The sequence below is a fragment of the Solanum stenotomum genome, chromosome 9, assembly GCF_019186545.1.
Source record: "Solanum stenotomum isolate F172 chromosome 9, ASM1918654v1, whole genome shotgun sequence".
Lineage (NCBI taxonomy): Eukaryota > Viridiplantae > Streptophyta > Magnoliopsida > Solanales > Solanaceae > Solanum > Solanum stenotomum.
Genome location: NC_064290.1, coordinates 49,282,723 through 49,305,572, shown reverse-complemented (window position 1 = coordinate 49,305,572; position 22,850 = coordinate 49,282,723). Strand labels below are relative to the sequence as shown.

At 35.3% G+C, this 22,850-nt stretch overlaps 1 pseudogene; it reads left to right on the top strand.

The window, feature by feature from the left end:
- The first annotated feature begins 20 nt into the window (after nucleotides 1–20).
- The window catches only part of LOC125877622 (histone-lysine N-methyltransferase ASHH1-like), a 29,141-nt pseudogene continuing 6,311 nt past the window's right edge, over nucleotides 21–22,850 (top strand).

The following is a 22,850-nucleotide window of genomic DNA, read 5'->3' as shown; positions in this document are numbered from 1 at the left end:
ATGGACAAGAGGGTCACTTCATGAAGGAGTGCCCAAAGAACAAGAAAGTTAGTGGAAATCTGGGCAGTAGGGCCCAATCCTCTTCAGTTGTCCCACTAGACAAGACGACACCTAGAAGAGCTACTTCTATTACCGGTGGAGGAGCAAATAGCCTCTATGCAATCACTAGTCTCCACGAGCAAAAGAGCTCTCCGAATGTTGTCACTGGTATGATCAAAGTCTTTGCTTTTGATGTATATGATTTGCTAGACCCAGGAGCAATTTTATCTTTCGTAACTCCTTATGTTGCAAATAAGTTTGATGTTCTTCCTGAAAGACTTTGTGAACCCTTTTGTGTTTCTACACTTGTTGGGGAGTCTATTCTAGCATAAAGAGTTTATCGTGATTGTCCTGTTTCCATCAATCAGAAGAGCACCATGGCTGATTTGGTTGAGTTAGACATGGTAGATTTCATGTCATTCTAGGTATGGATTGGCTTCATACTTGTTAAGCATCGATAGATTGTAGAACTCGAGCAGTCAAGTTTCAGTTTCCGAATGAGCCAGTCATAGAATGGAGTAGCAGTTCAGCAGTGCCTAAGGGTCGTTTTATTTCGTACCTTTAGGCGAGAAAGTTAGTCTCAAAGGGTTGTATCTATCACTTAGTCCGAGTTATTGACTCTAGTATTGAGATACCTCATTTGCAGTCAGTTCCTATAGTAGGAGAGTTTCCAGAAGTGTTTCCTGATGATCTACCCAGAATTCCTCCTGNNAAGGGTTGTATCTATCACTTAGTCCGAGTTATTGACTCTAGTATTGAGATACCTCATTTGCAGTCAGTTCCTATAGTAGGAGAGTTTCCAGAAGTGTTTCCTGATGATCTACCCAGAATTCCTCCTGAGAGAGAGTAGAGTTCGGCATAGATCTCATTCCAGATACTCATCTTATCTCTATTCCGCCATATAGAATGGCGCCAACAGAATTGAAAAAGTTGAAGGAGCAGTTAAAAGATCTCCTAGAAAAGGGTTTCATTCGACTGAGTGTCTCACCTTGGGGTGCTCCGGTCTTGTTTGTGAGAAAGAAAGATGATTCCCTTAGGATGTGTATAGATTACCGCCAGTTGAATAGGGTTACCATCAAGAATAAGTACCTTCTTCCGAGGATTGATGATCTTTTCGATCAGCTACAGGGTGCCACTTATTTTTTGAAGATTGACTTCAGGTCAGGCTATCACCACTTAAGAGTAAGGGAATGCGATATTCCAAAGACAACATTCAGAACCAGATATGGTCATTTTGAGTTTTTGGTCATGTCCTTTGGTTTGACCAATGCACCAACAACTTTCATGGACCTTATGAATAGAGTCTTTAAACCTTAATTATATGTGTTTGTTATCGTTTTCATTGATGACATGCTAATCTATTCAAGAAATGAAGAAAATCATGCTAGTCATCTCAGACTAGTCCTTCAGACTTTGAAAGATAAGGAGTTGTATGCCAAGTTCTCTAAATGTGAGTTTTGGCTTAAGTCTGTGGCGTTCCTAGGCCACATTGTGTCTGGTGATGGTATTAAAGTTGATATTCGGAAAATTGAGGCAGTGCAGAATTGGCCTAGACCCATATCTCCAACAGAAATTAGGAGTTTCTTGGGATTAGCTGGCTATTATAGAAGGTTTGTTGAGGGGTTCTCATCTATTGCATCTCCTTTGACAAAGTTGACACAAAAGACAGTGAAGTTTCAATGGTCTGAAGCTTGTGAGAAAAGCTTTTCGGAATTGAAAAAGAGGTTGATTACAGCTCCAGTTTTGACGTTACCAGAAGGTACTCAAGGTTTTGTGGTGTATTGTGATGCATCTAGAGTTGGTTTGGGTTGTGTCTTGATGCAGAATGACAAAGTTATAGCGTATGCCTCCAGACAGTTGAATGTTCATGAGAAGAACTACCCAACCCATGACTTAGAGTGAGCTGTTATAGTGTTCGCTTTGAAGATATGGTGTCATTACTTGTATGGTGTGCATGTTGACATATTCACTGATCATAAGAGCCTTAAATATGTGCTTACTCAGAAAGATATTAATCTCAAACAGAGGAAGTGGTTAGAATTACTTAAGGACTATGACCTGAGTATTCTTTATCACCCAGGTAAGGCTAATGTTGTTGCTGATTCTTTAAGCATGTTGTCTATGGGTAGCACCGCCCATATTAAAGAAGAGAAGAGAGAGTTAGCAAAAGATGTGCACAAATTGCCACGCCTGGGAGTTAGCCTTATAGACTCAGCTGAAGGGGGAATAGAAGTGATGAGCAAGGCCGAGTCATCACTAGTGTCAGAAGTGAAAGAGAAACAAGACCAAGATCCCATTTTGCTTGAGTTGAAGGCAAATGTTCAAAAGTAAAGAGTATTAGCTTTTGAACAAGGGGGAGATGGTGCTTTGAGATTTCAAGGTAGATTGTGTGTACGTATGATAGATAAACTCCAAGAGAGGGTGATGGATGAAGCTCACAGCTCTAGATATTCCATTCATCCAGGTTCCATGAAGATGTATCGTGACTTGAGAGCAGTTTATTGGTGGGATGGCATGAAGAAGGACATTGCAGAGTTTGTTGCTAAATGTCCAAATTGCCAACAAGTGAAAGTGGAACACCAAAGGCCCGTTGGTTTACCTCAGAGGATAGAACTTCCAGAATGGAAGTGGAAGATGATCAATATGGATTTCATCACAGGGTTGCCAAGGTCTCGCAGGCAACATGATTCTATTTGGGTGATTGTCGACAAAATGACAAAATCAACCCATTTTCTACCGGTAAAGACTACCAATTCAGCAGAAGACTATGCCAAGTTGTATATTCAAGAGGTGGTGAGACTTCATGGAGTCCCAATCTCCATTATTTCAAATAGAGGTGGACAATTCACTGCACAGTTTTGGAAATCTTTTCAGAAAGGCTTGGGTTCCAGGGTGAACTTGAGTACTGCCTTTCATCCTCAGACTGATGGGCAAGCAGAGGGTACTATTCATACTTTAGAAGATATGTTAAGGGCTTGTGTGATCAATTTCAAAGGTAATTGGGATGATCACCTACCTCTCATTGAGTTTGCCTACAACAATAGTTATCACTTCAGCATCCAAATGGCTCCATACGAAGCTATTTATGGGAGACTATGTAGATCTCCTATTGGATGGTTTGAAGTTGGTGAAGCAGGGTTGATAGGACCAGATTTAGTTCACCAAGCTATGGAGAAGGTGAAAGTGATTCGAGAGAGATTAACAACGACACAGAGTCGCCAGAAATCCTACACTGATGTTAGGAGAAGGGCGTTAGAGTTTGAAATAGATGATTGGGTATATTTGAAAGTTTCACCCATAAATGGGGTTTTGGGGTTTGGTAAGAAGGGGAAACTTAGTCCCCGGTATATTGGACCTTACCGCATAGCCAAGAGAATTGGCAATGTTGCATATGAGTTGGAGTTGCCGCAGGAACTAGCAGCGGTTCATCCGGTATTTCATATCTCCATGTTGAAGAATTGCATAAGTGATCCTTCATTGATCCTACCGACTGAAAGTGTTAGGATCAAGGATAGCTTATCTTATGAGGAGATTCCAGTTCAGATTCTAGATCGTCAAGTTCGTAAGTTGAGAACGAAAGATGTTGCCTCAGTTAAGGTCCTTTGGAGGAACCAATTTTTTGAGGAATCCACTTGGGAAGCCGAAGAGGACATGAAGAAGAGATACCCATATCTCTTTGAATCCGGAGGAAATGCAGACCAAGGTACTAATTTCCTTCATAGTGCTCTTTAAATTATAGTGAGCATGTCACTGTTATTTTTGCATGATTGCTTGTTGGGTGTTTGAGTTTGACGTTACACCCTTAGCCTAGTAAGAGTAACCTCATTCGAGGATGAATGTTCCCAAGGGGGAGATATTGTGACATCTTGCAAGTTGGGGACTAGGAAGAAGCTTAAAAATTTGGAAATAGTCTTTTTGGAAAGAATTAAAAGTCTGGAAAATTTGGCTATGGAAAATAATGAATTTTTGGCCAACCTTGAACCATTATAACTCCTAGCTCAGGATGATCTAGGTGTGGATCCAGTTATGGTTGCAAAGTTCGTGGATTGTTCTTTCCAACACCATCGAGTTTGCTCGTTTCTGAGTTCGTATGAGCGAGTTATGCCCTTTGAAAGTTGGGCAGTTGGCATGAATTTGTCCGGAAATTGTAAGGGTATTTTGGTCTTTTCCATAGCCTTGTTTTTGGATATATATTAAGGTGTAAGACTGATTTTTGATCAGTTTTTCCTTTTCTAAAAAGAGTAAGAGTTAGGGTTCTTGAGAGNAGTTGGACAGTTGGCATGAATTTGTCCGGAAATTGTAAGGGTATTTTGGTCTTTTCCCTAGCCTTGTTTTTGGATATATATTAAGGTGTAAGACTGATTTTTGATCAGTTTTTCCTTTTCTAAAAAGAGTAAGAGTTAGGGTTCTTGAGAGAAAAGGAGAGAAAGGAGAAGAAGAAGCAAACTTCGTAAAGATCGTGGTGGTTTTTCTTCGGGGGTGATCCCTAATAAGGTATGTGAGTTCATAGTGTTGGGTTGGTTCTTTCTCCCACACGCCAAGCTCGTTTAATTTCGAGAAAAGATTGAATATGTTTGTTGAAGTTGTTGGTTATAATTGTTGAAGTTGTAGTTGTGTTGTGTTGAAGTTCTTGTTGGTTTGGTGTATGTTTCAATTGGTGTTTGTGAGTTGAATCTATTGCATGTTGAGAAGTTTATGATCTTAAGTGTTTGGGGTTGGAAACTTTGATATGTAGAAGGTTTAGAGTTGGAGAAAACTAAGGACAAAAGTCAGTTTTCGGGGAAAAAAGGGTGGGGCATCGCGCCTGTCAGCGCGCCCCAAGAGGAGCTCTGAACTTTCCCCCTTGGGGCGGCTTGCCCATCAGAGCGCCAGCAGGCCTCCTCTGAAGTTTTTTGGTTAGGCGCTCCGCGCCTCTCAGAGCGCCAAGTTTTCCCATTCTTTCCCCACTTTCTCAAACATGTTCCTAGGTGTTGTACCTAGGTTCCCTTGTTGTTTCCAACACTCCAAAGTACGTTTAAACGTTAAGAACTCATCCATAACACGTGATCTAACACCTTGAATTCATGATTCCAGTTCAAGGAGAGTTAGTTTCCAAGTCAAGTGAAGTTAAGAGTTGAGTTAGAAGTTAAAGAAGGGAGTCAAAACAAGTCTTTAAAGCTTTCCAAGAGTCTTTGCTGAATGTTTTAACTTCATTTTAAGGCTCAAGTTTCAAGTTAAGTCAAGTTTCAAGCTAAGTCAAGTTTCAAGTTAAGTCAAGAGTTTAAAGTTGAGTTCATTTCTCAAAAGTTATTAGGGAACTATGTATTCCCAAAGAAGTTTCCAAATGTTTTTACATTTGAGTAAGAAAGGAACTATGATTCCAAAAGAACGTTTGGTCTAGTTTTCAAGAAAAAGGAACATTGTTTCCAAGTGAGCCTTCGGGCAAAGTTTTGTGTAATTATCTCAAATAAAGAAAGATGTGTTTAAAACACTTATGAGCTAAGTATTTTTGGGAGTAGTCTTGAGCACCGAATTGGGGACACGAGTTCATATTAACTCAACTCTCCATAAGAACCATGCGCCAACATGGGAGTTAACGGGTCATACTTTTTAGATGAATCCGTAAGATTAAGCTAGTGGATCCACTTAGTAAAGTTAGCTTCCTATATCACGGCAAGGTATAAGATGGTCCTTGGGTAACTTGAGGTAAAACGTTGTATCACCACTAGGGCTCAAAGTGGTGATTGTCGGTTAAAGAATCTCCCACTAAAGTTATATTACTTTTATATAAGTAAAGTCGAGCTGTTATTGTTTAATCTTTAACAAGCTAAGTTGTTTACACTATTTTACAAGCTTTATATATTGCATGTGTCTTATTGCTTTATATATTGAGTTCAGTTATTCATGAGTTGAATAGAGCCAAGGTAAGAGTTCCTTTGTACTCCTTCCAAGCTTAAGTTGTGGTTTAGCTTTCCAACTCGCATACTCATACATTGAATGTACTGATGCCAGTTGGCCTGCATCTTATTATGATGCAGACACAGGTACCCAGGGCCAGCAGCCGGTTCGCCGTTGATCCAGTTGAGTACTTCCGAGTCAGTGGTGAGCCTCTTTATGTTATGGAGGACTCGATTATGTTGTTCTCTTAGTTTTGTTTTATTAGGATGTTGCGGGCTCTGTCCCAACATCCATCTCAGTATTATAGAGGTTTCATACACAGTTAGTCAGTTAGTTTGGAGTCTCTCATCTATGTATATATGTAAATATTCTATTTTGAGACTCGAGTTGCCTTTTGGCCAGATTTTATTTCAGTCAAGTTGTTTTAAAACCTTGCATTTCATTGAGTTTTTTGCTGAGTTGAGAAAGCCAGGCCAAGTGTTCGCTTGGGGGCCAGCAGTGGTCTTCAAGTGCCATCCACGTCCACGATGTAGTCTCGGGGTGTGACAACCAAATCGTTATAACTTCAAAAAATATAAAATTTTGTTCTCTCAAATCTCTCCCAGATCGTAACAAATTAAAAAAAAGTCAAAAACAGCAGTTGATACATGATGAATATCTCTATTTTGTTGAGATGTTCAGGAGTCTGGAAAGCGAGTGTGTTATAAACAATACAAAAAGTGATGGAATAGTTGTTGGACAAATAATTTCTTTTGTGAATCTCTTAGTTCATCGAAGATCTTTTTGATTTTGATTCAAAATTGACGAAAATTTTGACATTCAAAATTCTTCTCCTAGTTCATCATTCTTTTCCAGATTTATCGAAAATCATTTCAATTTTGATTCAAAATTATCAAAAACTTTGAGAAGATACATCTTAAATATCTTCGTTATTAGCCTTATGACTATCATCATCAGGGGTTTGAAGAAGTTCTTGAGCTTCTCTGAGGGCTCTCTGCCTCTCCCTTCTCATCGTTATCGTCGCCTCTATGGCGTTTTCCTCCTCCACCGTCATTGACTATACATTACTATTTATGTATCATGACCATAAAATTATGCATTATACATTATTATTTATGTATCTTATTCTAATTGAAAAAATGTTGTAGTTTATAAGAGATATAATATACATGTAATTGTTCTCAATAGCATTTTTTTTTTGTGATTGCTACATAACACTGTGGTTAGTTGATATGTATCTGATACATACAATAAAGTCTGAAATTTGTTGAATTTGATATACATGTGTTAAACAATTGGTGTAACTATGTTTTAAAATGTTACTCGAGGACTGCAGATACATAACAACATCTAATACATAGTCAATTCGACAAATTTAAGTATCATAGACAAAAAAAATTATAAATATGATATACGCTGATTTAGTTATAAAACAGTGTTGCATATAACAACATATGATACATAACAATGTAATATACATAACAAAGTTATGTGTCATATACATAATTATGATAATGATACAAACTGGTATTGTTATAAAACATTAGTGTTTATATATCAACAATAATATTTGATAATGTCTATAGATACATAGCCTTCTAGTAGAATAAGTATGGGTGTATGTATCTGGTAGTAAATGATAACAAAATTGTAATAGTTATGTATCAAATACATAATTATGAACATGATATATACTAATTTGTGTTTTAATAAATTAGGTTTATGTATCAAAACTAATATTTGAACACGGTACATTGTACATGATGAAATTGTAATGTATCATAAAGTTGAAACGAAGGCATTATACATAAATTTATGAATCAAAGTCAACTACATACATTAGAAATATGAACCTTGGGTAGAGAATGGTATTTATCAACATGTTCTACTTTTCCCCCTTTTTTTGTATCAGAAAAAAATGAACAACAAAAAATTGGAAAAAAATGTACCGTAAGACGAGATATTATAGATCCAACTTTTCTACCCTTTTTTTGAGAGGGGGGGGGGGGTAACAGTCAATTTAGACGACGAAGTACATCCTTCTTCGACTTCTCAACATTATGATTCGTCATTGATAATGGATCATGGAACTGTTTGGATCTGTTTCAGCCCAATCATCATCGTAATATTCATAAATATGATCCATATTAGGTGAGATTAATTGGATAATTTCAATACTAAAATAAGGAGCATCATCTATATGTATCAAGACTTTGAAGATGAAATTCAAAATTGTAATGAAGGAAATAACGGTTGAGATTAAGGGAGTGAATATAGGAAAAAATTGAAGGAGTTGAAAATAGGAAGAGAGAAATGATGTTTGTGAGTTGAGAAGCTATGTATCCGGAAGAGTGGGGTTTTGGAGGAAAAAGAAGGATTTTCGTAATATTTTGAAATGGTAGGGAATAATAAAATATATGGTAAATAATATGTATTATAAGTGAATTATGTTTGCAATATATATGTATTATAACTGTTTAAAAATATATTATGCTTGTTTGGTAAGAAATTGACACATTGTATTATAAGTGTATTAAAATCTGCGATAAATGTATTATCTATTAATAAAACATGTATTATATGTGTTTTATAAATTGTTCCCTATAATATGTATTAAAATTGTATTATAAATGTATTAAAAGTGATCAAGTGAAAAAAAATGATATTGCTATAACTGATAAATATTTTCTTAACATAGTATATTTATGTAAGTTTTCCTAATTAATATTCATTGGAGTACTTGATTAACTACTCTCTCCATTCACTATTCTATAAAATCTGATTTTGAAAAAGAATTCTCAACAAACAAATTAAAAATAAAATATGAAGAAAAATTCAAAAATAATCTTGAAAGTTGAAGCTTAATTTTTTCAAATAGCCATCCAAACGCATTTTAATTTTATTAATTACAAAAAAATATATAGGAAAATTGAGGTGGAAAAATTTTAATTTTTTTAAATTTTTGGATCAATTGGTGAAAAAATTTGGCTCCAAAAATAAACTCAAAATTATAAATAGTCATCCAAATGCATTTTAATTTTTGAAATCTGGCATATTCATTATTTATTGAAAAGTTGACTTATGAAAACATTAAGTAAGGGCAGAAGGGTAAAATTACTTAATTTCTTAATGCAAGTGCAATCCAAAAAGGTGACATAAAAAGAAACACATGGGGTATCATTTGTCATAGTTGGGGGTATATTTGTCCTTTCCCCCTGTTAAATTTTTACATATAATTTTCATCATTTAATAAAAATATTTCTAATTCTATTTATTTATTTCATTATAGAACACTATTGCCTTATGTACTCCGTTAACATTTTTCACTATTTCTTTTCATGAAAATAATATTTTTCATAGGAAATTTGCTGCATAAGTTATAAATTATAAAATGAAAATATGATAATTTTAAAGAAGTAACATACAAAGGCAAAAATTGATGATGTAAGAGTAGAATAAATACTTTAGAAAAATCAATTAGAAAAAAAAGAGGAGGGAATATCTATTATTGAAAAATTGGAGTACTAGTTAACAAAAATAAACAAATAATTAAATATGGAACGTCGTCGTAGAGGTATTTAAAATTTCGTCGTTAAAACTTCAAGCAAAACCCATCTTTTGTCTTCTAGCTTAAAGCCCTTGAGAAAATCTATTTTCTTTCTTCACAATAAATACAGATTGTGATAATCTCAGTTTGTTTGTTTGTGTATATATACGAAGACATGAATGGCGTTTCAGTTTTTCGGAGAAACATATTTTTTGCAACGTTGTGTCAAAGGTATGCTCAATTTTACATTTTTTTTCTCATGATTTTTGGTGTTTCTATCTCTGCCCAGTTGTGATGTTGGATTAATTGAATGAAGCTGCTTTTGAAATATTTGATTTATGCATAAAAAAACAAGAAGGATTTTTATGGGTTTAGTTTTTTTTTTTTTTTAAATTTTTTTGTTCTTCATGGGTTAATTCTAGTTTGATCTAAAAAGTTTTGTTGTTCAATGCTTTTGAGAAATTTGATTGATGCAAAAAAAGAAAGGATTTTTATGGGTTTAGGGTTTTTTCTTTTTGTTTTTTTTTATTGTTCAAGGGTTAATTCTAGTTTGATCTAAAAAATTTTGTTGTTCGCAGGTTAATTCTAGATATATACCTAGTTTTAAAGAGATTTTTTATGGTTTACAGGCATTGGTAATTCTGTATATGAGAGAATTTTACTTTTGAATTATTTTGTTTTTTGAAGCTCTTTTGTTGGTTCAAATTCTTGGTTGAAGGGAATTCATACTTTTTGTAATTTTTATTAATTCGTCGATCACATTTTCTTTTCTAGAACAGGAAGCACAAAATGGACTAATTTTAGTTGATATATAGGAATGCACACCCATTAATGGCTACTTTTTTTTCTAGTTGTGTGTGTGATCTTGTGCTTGGATATGAAACTGATGAAAACCTTTTACTTTGTTGAGTTTTTGGAGTTTCCAGATTTCGCAAGAGGTTGGATAGATGTCGCATTCAGGCAAAGACAACAATGTGGTACGCCTAAGTTCATGTTATTTGCTACTAATTCTCAAGCCTATTGTAAAATTTTAAAAATGTGATGTTGCATGGACTTATTGCGTGTTCTTGAGGAACTATTGTATTTCTAAGCTACTTGCTCCAAGCGGCAATAAGATTACGAGGGAAAGAGAGAGATAAAAGAAGATCCATTCAAGGAGCTCTTAGAAGTAGAAAGAAAGATGCAGTGGTCGTACTTTCTTTACATCATGTGATGCTTGGAAGCACATGAAATATTTAGCACAAGAGGATGTAAACTTAGAAAGAATGAAGAACGACATGCTTTTTGTTTCCCACTTGTGCACGACTGTACGTTAGAAAATGACTAAAGCTACCTCTAACTTTAACATCTTGAGAGCAACATATATGTTTGCCTGTATCATTCTCATGGAATGAAAGCTTTTATTTGATGTTTGTATTACTAGATTAACACTTTGAGGTTGCATATATGGTTTCTTGAAGAAATTAAAACCAAAAGTGGTAGCATATTGGTATTGCTTCCCACCTCTGCGGAAATAGAGACAATTGTGGAAGAGAATCATAACTCTAACATGTGTGTAAGGCGACGTTATCAAAGGCAATTGTGCAAAAAAGTAATGAGGTCTATTGGAGCTTTAAGCTTAAATATATTAGGATTTTAATAAGGAAGTAAACAAAAAAAATTAAATCGAAGAATAATAGCTATATGTACAAATGAATTAACTTTTTTTTCACATTTAAGTGAATTTTATCATCTAGTGTTGCCTATTAAGGACGACACCCATTTGTAGTAAGGTATACACCTTAGTGTCTTGATGACTTCATTGATGTGCCAATTAAGCAAAATGTTGCGCTCAACCTGTTTTTCACTCAACTTTAGAGCTTAACCGCACCTTTAATAAGTCTTTGGCAACATAGGTATGTGCATATAATTTGCTTTAGCTAATGCTTAAAGTAATTTTAGTCATTCGCTCTTTAGGGTAAACTTGATGTTTCCAACTCGAGAATTCAAGTGCTTATTTTCATTAACAGAGAATCAAATTGAATTGGAAGTCATAAGTTTTGTTAAGAATCTAAGTAACACGTTTAGTAGTGGTGGCTCTCAAATGTTGAGTAATCTTCTAGATTATGGAAAAACATTTTTACAAATTGTCCATATATACCAAACCATCCATTTTTATATAGAATTCCACTTGGAATTTAATATGTTTGATATTTCTTTTATATCATATATGAATTTTAGTAGTCAAGATATGCGTAAGCTAATTGGGTACCATCATTACTAATCTATCAAAAGGAAAAGAAAACGTAATATCTAACTTTTGGCGTTTGTTAAGTGTACTGTGGTAAAAGAAATGGACTAGTTTTGGATAATCCTCACCTCATGAAGTAGATATTGGGGTTGTGTTATGTTTAGGTTCATTTGGTTACTATGATAGTAGAGTCGGATCCATCCCTATTTTTGGTTTATCTACTAGCTCTCAAATTGTATTGTTTATGTTCAATAATGAGGTATAATTTTCTAATTTTGGACACCATAAGTGAATAAGTTTTGGGAACCACCAACAAAGTAGAAGGTATGACAAGCGAAGAGGAGAGGAGAAAAAAAGAAAAAGGAAAAGGAAAGAAGGAAAAATGTGGTAAATTTTTCTTTATTTTTCTCTCATGCTCTTTAAAAAAGTGCATCTCATTCTCTATGTCGGGTGGCAACAATACCGCTTCAAAATAGTATAGGGGGTTAATGAGACCCCACTATAGTTAAAAGGTCGTAATGAGCAAAAGGAAACTACTTTTAGGGTAATCTTATGTATATATTGTTGACGTGTCTAACTATCTTATGAAAAAACTTAAGCTATGAAAGAGAACAAATTCTATGTACTTAATTATGTTTTCAACATGCCTTGTCATGTGCAAGCATGAACCATGCACATGCTTTTTGATAATGGGTTGTAGTGTGGCTCGAGTTCACCGCCTCATGCACTAATACCATGTTGAATTGTGTGACCATCTCATCTAAAAGTTTAAGATGCTAGATAAATAACACTTTATTTACTTATTTAAGTATAACATATGATGCAAGAGAATATAATGATTGGGACACACAACGGTTCTTTTGAATAGAGTATTAAAATAACTAGAATAAGTGAAAAATATGAAGTATCACGAAAGTCAAATTAAAAAATCATTTTAAATTTGTGATTCAGATGCAAAGATGGAGTTTAAGCTTCTAGTTTGAGTGTAGTGCCTATACTGAATTGGTAGGTTTTTATTTATTATTTGACAAAGTTTCCTTAACAATTAATATAATGTATTGACAACAACAATTTTATTATTTATTGTGACTATTTCAATGTTGAGCTTATGCATGATAAGTTACAAGCATTAGTGGCAATTATTGCCTTGGTGCCTGTACTGAAGTTTCGCCTAAGCGAGACAAAGCGTCCAGTTGCACTGCACTTAACTTCAAGGTTTAACATAACAACTATATTTGTTGTGACCTCGGAGTGGAGTTCCAATATTCTTCAGGCAAGTCAAATTAGGAACCTAATTGAAGAATAATATTTTCTATAACCAACCCGGTGGTTTGGGCTTGGGACTTCCATGTTGGAGGTCTCAAGTTCAAAACCCCTTGCCAGTGAAAGCAAGGGGTTTGCCTTCTGGGTCGAGCTCTTCGCACCGGGCTTGCCTAGTGCGGGTTATCTCTCCTATGTGGTTTCTGAGCTATTGCACAAGAGCGGGAATTTACCCTATGCGCACCCAAAGGGTAGCGGCTGCTGGTTTCCCTTGTCATAAATAAAAGATAAAAAAAATAACCAAGCATGATTACTGACCTCATGCTACTGATCCTCTTTAGGAGAATTGATTTAATCATAATTTGACCAAATTCTACTACAAAAATGATGATTTGGATGTTTATCTAGCTTGTTAGAAAGTTTCTCTCCCATTTTCTTCTTTCTGCCATTCTTGTTAATCTTCTTAGTCGTTGTTCCTCAATTGGGTGAACATTGGTTAAGAAAAGGTTTTACACCCCCATCAATTTTTAGACCTGGACCAATGCTTTTGCAATCAGATTTACATCTTAATATGTTTATATACTTCAGATTAGCAAAGTGATCATTGAATAAATTGGATGTAATTATGTGGTTGTGTTGTTTAAAGAGTAAACAAATTTGTAGATTTCTCATATGGGATTCAAGATGTTGTTTCCTAAAATGTTTCTCTTACTAGTTCAACGGATAGAAACTAATTCTAGTAATCTCAAATGATCTTCTCAAGTATGGAGAACTTATCTTGGTAGACCTAGTTATTAGTGGCTTTGACTAAATTTGGACTTACGAATTTTCTACACAGAAAAAAATGTAGTGTGAAATTTGGTGATAACTAAATAAAAAGAGAATAATTGACCATCCTACGAAAAAATGGCATACTATGACCAACACAGTCAAAGTAAAGCATTTGAATAGTTCATTATATTAAGTTGACAAAAAGCTTTTCATAAAATAATTTTTTAATAAGTTTTTAGATTAATAGTTTTAGGTACGAAAAGGTGAAGAGAACTTTTGAAGGTGCAGAGATGATGAATTTTATTAAGTTGAGGAGAAGCCTCCAATCCATTATTTTCTCTTGGTGCAACCATGAAGTCTCATGTTGTGTAGAAGATTAGGTGATTTTCGTAGAAAACCATATATTTTATAGGGTTTTCCTTTAGGTATACTTCTTGTATAAAAATGCCTTTTGACCCAAACATTAATGAAATTATTTACCTTGTGAAAAGAAAGTGTAAAAATAGAAAATTTAGTAAGGCATTACATCACATATGAGATATGAACGTAAGTTAACTTATTAACTTGAATGTTTGGATAGTGAATTTTCCATTCTAGGAAAGCCCTTTTTAGATTGATACAAAAGAAAATAGGTAAATATTATTAAAGAAAAGAGAGTGCAAATCAATATTTATTATTGATGAGTTGAAAGTCTTACTTGGTTCACAAATTATTTTCCTAGCATTTGTTACTTGGTTTTTAGATCCTAACATTTCTTACTTGGTTCACAAATTATTTTCCTATTTAAGTCTTGCAAGTCTCAGCAGCAGTTTCCTTGTGTGAAACTGGAAAAGATTGAAGAGTTTAGATTTATAGCTTATCGTTCCTATATGATGTATTCTTCATTCCAAATGTGTTAGATAATTTATGTCACTTGGAGTGATGATGACATGTAACAATGTGGATATGATTTTGTGTGACTCTGTAAACTTCTGAAATCATGAGAAGACAATACCCAAAGAACTAATACAACAATATACCTAGAGAACTAATGATAAAAAAAAATCTCTTTTTATATGACATCAGAACTGGTGGTAATATTAGTACAATAATTTGATCCTGAAAATGTCTCACTGGGTAATGTTGTTGTTGGATCCTGAGAATATTGGTTGATAGTTGTACTCGTATAAAAAGACTAGTATGTGAAGATATTAGTGTCTTCTGTTGAGTACATATATGAGTTTCATCATTTTTAGTAGATTCTGGTGCTATAAATGGTATAGAATTATTTAAACAAGTGATATTGAGTCAACATATGTCTAAACTAGACTACTTTTATTATTGCCCTTCATAACTAACTAGTTCAAAGCTGCAGTTCCTCAATAACTCATATTTCTCAATAAAATCTGGTTTGTCCTCTCAACAAACGTGGGCTTATTGAAAAATGTAAATCATCTTTACACTCTTTGGACTATATTGACTCCTTGCAGCTGGAAAGAGCTATAGTCATAAACGTTCTACTGTTCTAGCACCATCTTAGTGCTGCTGTTTTTATTAATAAAATTTATGTATCGAAAAAGTGGGCTTATTTAATAAAATCTGCATTCAATTGTGCCCTTTCTTATCGAGTTACTTCACCTACCCTTCCATCAAAACATGGATGCACACGTCGATGGCATGGTGTATGTAATCCTGTATGATATTTGACTGTATATTTGCTAAAATAATATTGTATAGTAATGTTTATAACTGTATAATAAATGCAAACTCTTTGCTTATATACGTAATTTTGCATTACAATATGCCATTCTATTAACATTAAGTAATGATGACTGTATAATAATGTTTATAACTATATAATAAATGCAGACCCTTTGCTTATATACGTTATTTTGCATTACAATATGCCATTTTATTTACATCAAGTAATGATGAGTTCTTAACTTTTTTTTTTTGAAGGTCCAACTGCCCGAAGGAGTAGCACCATTTATTCATATTACTCAAAATGAATTTATATGGTGAAAGTGAGTTCAAAGCCTTTCTTTGTTTCTTTTAATGATGATTTTCCTGCCAATTAATTGCATTCTTTCTTTTGATAATCCTTAAACTTTGAAGTTCATTTTCATACACTTGTTGCTTATAATTCTGAATTATTGTTATGTTGTCTGCAATTGTGAGTACCACTTAGATGACATATTAATTATGGTCGAAACAGTTACTTTGTGTATCTATGATCTGGATACTATAACTATGCAAAAGAGATTGGTTATTGCATTATGTTAACATTACCATTTTTTTAAAAAAAGAGATTGGTTATTTCCATTGTTTTCACTTCTAAGATAAAGCTTTCAAAAACCACTAATAAAAAAAGAGATTAAACTTCGATAAACATTGTATCTTTTTCCATGTTGTGCCAAGGATGTCGTGGGAGTATGAATTCAATGACAAGAAAATGAGTAAAGAAGAAATTTGAATTGCAGATTGTGATTATCTGGTCAAGCTTAAAAGGAAGAACTTTTTGTGAGTTGAAACTAATGTTGAATAATGCTTATGTTTCATATTTCTTCTTTGTTCTATAAGACGAGACACAAAAAATTAGTTTCTTTTTGTGAAAGAGAAATAAGTTCTTGTTTCATTCCTTAGAAAGTTTTTGTGTCCTACTTCTTATTATGTAGTTTATAGCTTTTTGACTTCCAAAACTGAAGCTTCTAATGTTTTAGCTTGAATCCTAAAAAAATATCCAAAAGAAGACAAAGAAAAGTTGTGTCCTAAATGATGCATACCTTGATTAGTTGACTTTGAGTTGGAGTTGAATGATTTTCAATTATCATTGATCTTGGCTTTAGGTAGTCATTTTTAATTGCAATTTTCTTATGTCTTACAGGCATAAGAAACCGAGAGTAGAGGATATTGCTATATGTGAATGCATGTATGATGCAAGTGATCCTAATAGTGCATGTGTAGGAAGATGTTTGAATTTATTAACAAACATTGAATGTACACCGGGATACTGTCCGTGTGGTGACACTTGCAGAAATCAAGTAAATTAGATAATTCTCTTAATTAGTTGAACGTTACTATGTTATTTTTCTATATTAGTATACTTTTACAGTGGTCTTATCGATTTTTAAATTTACAACATATTTTATGGATAGTGCACCAAATTTGTGTTACAATCTTGTGTTGAGAAAGAGTGGAAGTAGTGGTATTTTAGAACTTTTATGATAAGCTCAAAAAAGTCTTGTCATGCTATTACCTTTCCTAATTATTATTTTTTAAAAATAAAATTCCAACTTTGATCATTATATGGGCAAAAGTACAACTTTGAGTTTGGCATCCCAAACTTTGACATGATAAGGGGTAATAACAGTGTAGGACTGTTCTACTAACTACCACCAGAAAAGGGGGAGGGGGTTGTCCAAATTAGCTCAAAAGGTAACTGAACACAGGCATAAAATTTAGGATGGCTTGTAAATAATATTGGCAGGTTACATTGATTTAGTGCTAAAGGTTGGGAAATCCCATCTATCCATATTGGAGAGACCTCTAACTTGCTTAGGAAGGATAAAAAAAGAGTTGAAGAGAACTCCTAAAAAAGCCATGACTCAAGTTGGCAATTTTTTCAGCAGGTTTATTAGCCTCCCTAAAGCAATGACTAATATGGTAACCATGCTCTTCAATTAATTTCCTGACATTGATCTTCCACGGTAGGTCCCATTCTATTTTAATACATCTAGTTAACAGCATGGAGTCTGTTTCAACCCAGACAATAGAGAAGCCTCTATTAGCACACCATTTAAGGCCATAAAGAAGAGCTGCCATTTCTGCGATGTTACTCGTGCCAGGTTCCAATTGATGCAGTAAGCAAACACGAGGTTTCCCAATGAGTTTCTGATCAGACCACCTCTACCACAACGTCCTTGAATGCAACTACCATCATTGTTGAGTTTTACATACATATTAGGAGGTTTTATCCACTTAACTATGGTAGTGGTTCTGTGGTGAATTTCGGCATCCAAAATGTAGTGTATAAATATGTTAGCTACAATGTTAGCTCTGCCAAATTTCTTTTTAGTAATCTGCACAATGGTAAAAAAAATGTTAGCTTTAGATCTGTATACAAAAGGCTTAATAGCATCAAATTCGTTAGAGCATCTTTCTCTCCATATCTCCCAACAAATTATTGGGGGGGAGAGCATGAATAACAAAATTAGAAATGGGATTCTTTATAACAGTATTCCACTAATTGAGGATGCGGATTTTAATAGTCCTATGGGTGAGTCTCACTCCCAGTGGACTTGCGATATCATACCACACTTTTCTAGCATGTTCACCCTAACATAATAGTTGATTCACTGTTTCCAAGTTGTTGTTCTCATTAGTTGCAACACAACAATAACATCCCGGGATAATATTGATGCCCTACTTAGCCACATTCTCATCAGTAGGAAGCCTGCTATAAATAGCTCTCCATGTAAGGAAAGTCATATTAAATGTAATGCTATTATTCCATATCTTGTTGGTGGCATTGTTGTGGTTTCTTTTCTTTCTAATAATATCCCAACCAGAGTGGAGAGTGAAGTGGCCAGAATTGGTGTTTTCCCAGATAGCTTTTGTCATTTGTGAGATCATTTAGAATAATCCCCAAGTTGATGATATTGTTCTTTAGATCATTCGGGAGCTCTACTTGGAGCGAATTCCAGTTCCATTCACCATTACTAGTAAGAACAATATTTATCTTGATAGAGATATGCACTTCATTGTTGGGGTAGAGCAAGTGCAAGGGTCCTAGAGCTGACCATTTATCAAACCAAAAATCAACATCTCCTCTTCCAACCTTCCAGTAAATATGTTGCTCCGCCAATGACTTAACTTCACAGATGACTTTCCAATTTTGAGAGTTGCTAGAGGTCCATTGAGCCTTTATAAGGTGTTGATTCTCGAGGTACTTAGCCTTCATGTAATCTCCCCAAAGAGAAGAAGAGGTTCTTAGGTTCCACCATAGCTTAGCCTTGAAGTCCATACAAACATCTGAAATTTTCCTAAAATTAGCACCACCTTATTCAAAGGGGTAGCTCAAATTACCCTATGCAATCCAGTGATGCTTTCCTCCAGAATCATTTCCAGACCAAAAGATTTTTTTCAATGAGCTCAAGGGTACCTATAGGAGGGTTGGTAGCACTCAGAAGATGAGTAGGGAGAGCTAGTATAATAAGTCTTATTAAGGTAACTCTTCCTCCAAAAGATTGCAATTTGCTGTGCCAACCTCTAATTTTATTATTAACCTTATTGACAATGTCTGAGTAAGCCAATTTCTTCTTTCCTATGATAAGAGGACACCCAATTTACTTTATGGGAAATTCTTGATATCTCATGCTAGTGTATCTTTTTAGTCTATTGATGATGATAAGACTAAATTTGGATCTCAAGAAGAATCTACTCTTGTTCTTGTTGATCTGTTGACCTGGTATTTGCTCATACATGTCCACAATGTCAGTGATTAGTTTGATAGATCTCTTGCTACCATTGCAAAAAGTAATGGTGTCATCAGCAGAAGTTAAATGATTAGTTTTAGGACTATTATTGCACAGATAAAAACTCTTGTAAGCAGCGTGATTATGCAAATTGTAAAGCATTTGAGACAACAATTCAACGCTCAAAATGAAGAGAAAGGGGGAAAGAGGATCTCCTTACCTCAAACCCTAAGAATAGTTAAAGAAACCATGACGACCTCCATTTACCACTATAGAATACCAGTTGTTGGAGATATAATTATGGAAAAGGTAAAACCAATGCTCAGAGAAACCAAGATGCCTAAGAACAAGGCAGAGGTAAGTCTAGGACACTTTGTCATAAGCTTTAGTCATATCTAGTTTCATCACTACATTGCCCCCTCTGTTAGGTTTGCCAATATCACTAATAATTTCTTGGGCAAGAAGATTGTTTCCAGTAATGGTTCTGCCTTTGAGAAAGCTACTTTGATTCCTGCTCCTAAGGCCTAGCTCGAGTGGCAAAAGGTGGAGGATTTGTGACATAGGTCGTAGGTTCAAGCCCCACACCATGCAAAGAGAAGCCCGGTATTTGAGTGGAGAAGGGTAGAGGGGAGGGCCCATTATTCACCGAGTTTAGAAGGCTGTGATTGGTTCAAAGTGTGACGGGTCACAGACGAATTTTTCGGTTATGAAAAAAGCTACTTTGATTCCTGGAGATAATTCATGGATGGATAGAGGTCAATTTGTTAGTCAATATTTTAGAAATAATTTTACTTAAAATGTTACACAGACTGATAGATCTCAAATAAAAAAAAAGATTGGGGGTGATCAATCTTAGGAATAAGAACAAGACAAGTATGAGTATAGAATTTTTTGGAAGGATATCACCTGCAAAAAAAGCAATCACAGCTTTATGGAGATCTAATGCAATGATGCTCCAAGTACTTTGATAAAAGTACCTACTTAGGTCATCCAGTTTAGGAGCACTATCGAGATCTAGAGAGAATACACAATCCTGAAGTTCTTTGAGTGTTGGAAGGGTGCACAACATGTCATTGCCCTCTTTTGTGATGCACCTATGAAGAATATTAAGGGAGCTATAATCAGGGTTAGTATTGTCATAAGTAAAGAGATTCTTGTAAAATCTGATAGCCCCTTCATCAATTTTGTCTTTTCCTTTCAGGTAGTTGTTGTGTTCATCCTTAATTTTCCTAATGTTCGACCTTTTTCTCCTGTCTCTGATGATGTTTAGAAAATACGCCATGTTGGAATCTCCTTCAAGCCATTTGACCCTAGATTTTTGTTTGAGGATAGACTCTTGAAGTTTGAGAAATCTAGTGAATTCTGCCTTGAGCCTAGAGAGATCTCTCTTGTTATCTCCGGTGTTTTTGGTTACACTGTTGTCTTCAAGAGCTTGAATTTGGCTTTCAAGTCTCTTAGGTTCTTCGTAGAGGTCCCCAAAAGCCTGTCTAGACCAAGTAATCATAGCTTTGCAAGTCTTGTTGATTTTCTGGTGAAGGATATACAGGGGGTTCCTATTGACTTCTTCATTCCAAGAGTTTTGAACTATATCCAAGAAGTCAGAGTTGTCACGCCCCGAGCCTACACCCTGGGCAGGACCGGCACTCGGAGACCATTGCTGGCCCCAAGCGAACCCTTGGCCTGGCTTTCTTAACTCAGCGGAAACCTAACTCAACAGAATAACTTCATGCAAAGCAAAGTCATAAGACAACTTAACTGATACAAATCTGGCCAACAAGGCACCTCGGGTCTCAAAATAGGATATTTACATATAAACATAGAAGAGAGACTCAAAACTAACTGACTGACTGTCTATGAAGCGTCTAACATACTGAGATGGATGTTGGGACAGACCCCGCAACATCCTAATAGAACAAAACTAAGTACACAAAATAATTGAGTCCTCCAGAATGTAAGGAGGCTCACCACTGACTCTGGAGTGCTCAGCTAGATCAACGACGAGCAGGATGCTGATCCGGGGTACCTGTATCTGCATCATAATAAGATGCAGGCCAACTGGCATTAGTACATAGAATGTATGAGTATGCGAGCTGGAAAGCTAAACCACGACTTAAGCTTGAAAGGAAAACAAGAGAGAATACTTACCTTGACTTTGTTCGACTCATGAATAATCGAACTCAAAAATAGAAAGCAATAAGACACATGCAATATATATATATATATATATATATATATATATATTTAGCTTACAAAACAATGTAGACAACTTAGTTCGTTAAGGATAAAACGATAACAAACTCAACTTTACTTATATAAAAATAAGATAGCTTTTGTGGGAGGTTCTTTAACCGACAACCACCACTATGAGCCCTAGTGATGATACAACGTCTTACCTCACGTTGCCCGAGGACCATCTTATACCTTGTCGTGATATAGGACCTTACTTTTGCTTAGTGGATCCACTAGCCTAATCTTACGTGATCATCTAAAAAGAATGATACGTCAAGTCCCATGTTGGCGCATGGTTCTTATGGAGAGTTGAATTAATATGAACTCGTGTCTCCAATTCGGTGCTCAATACTACTCCCAAAAATACTTTGGCTCATGCTTTAAATTAACTTCTTTCTTTGATTGAGATAATTACTCAAAACTTAGCCCAAAGACTCTTTTGGAAAACATGGTTCCTTCCTTACTTAAATGTAAAAACATTTATAAACTTCTTCGGGAATACTTAGTTCCCTAATAGCTTTTGAGAAAATGGACTCAACTTTAAACTCTTGACTTAACTTGAAATCCAAGACTCTTACTCGACTTGAAACTTGAGACTCTTTTCTTGACTTGAAACTCAACACTCTTGCTTGATTTTGAAACTAGAAACGAAGTTAAAATGTTCAATAACGACTCTTGAAAAGCTAGGAGGACTTGCTTGAACTTACTTCTTAACACTCCTTGACTTGACTCTAACTTCACCTTAGCTTGATACTAACTTGCCTTGAATTGAATTATGAATTCAAGGTGTATGATCACACGTATTTAGATGAGTTCGGGATGTTTAGAAACACTTTGGGGTGTTGGAAACAACTAGGGAACGTAGGTATAACACCTAGGAACATGCATGAGAAAGCATGGAAAGAAAGAGGGAACATGGCGTCCTTGGCGCTCTGCAAGGCGCGGAGCGCCAGCCCTTGCAGCTCAGAGGGCCAGCTGAGGCGCTCTGCAGGGCACGGCGCCCCAAGGGGTGAAGGTCAGAGCACTTCTTGGGGCGCGACGCGCCACCCCTTTTCTCCGACAATTTCGACTTTTCTCCCTCTTTACTCCAACTCTAAACCTTCTAATCTTCAAGGTTTCCAACCCCAAACATTTAGAATCATAAATCCCTCAATATTCAACAGATTACAACTCAAAAACCAACCGGAAACATGTCCCAAATCACAAGGGACTTCAACAACACAATCAACAATATCAACAACACAACCATCAACTTCAACAACATAACTAATCCTCTTTCCCAATAATAAAATGAGTTGGGGGTGTGGGGGAAAGGATCAACCCACACTAAGAACTCACATACCTTGATAGGGATCACCCCCGACGAAAATCCACGATGATCTCGACGAATCTTGTTGATCTCCTCTTCTTCTCTTCTTCTTCTCCTTCTTCTCTTCTTCTCTTC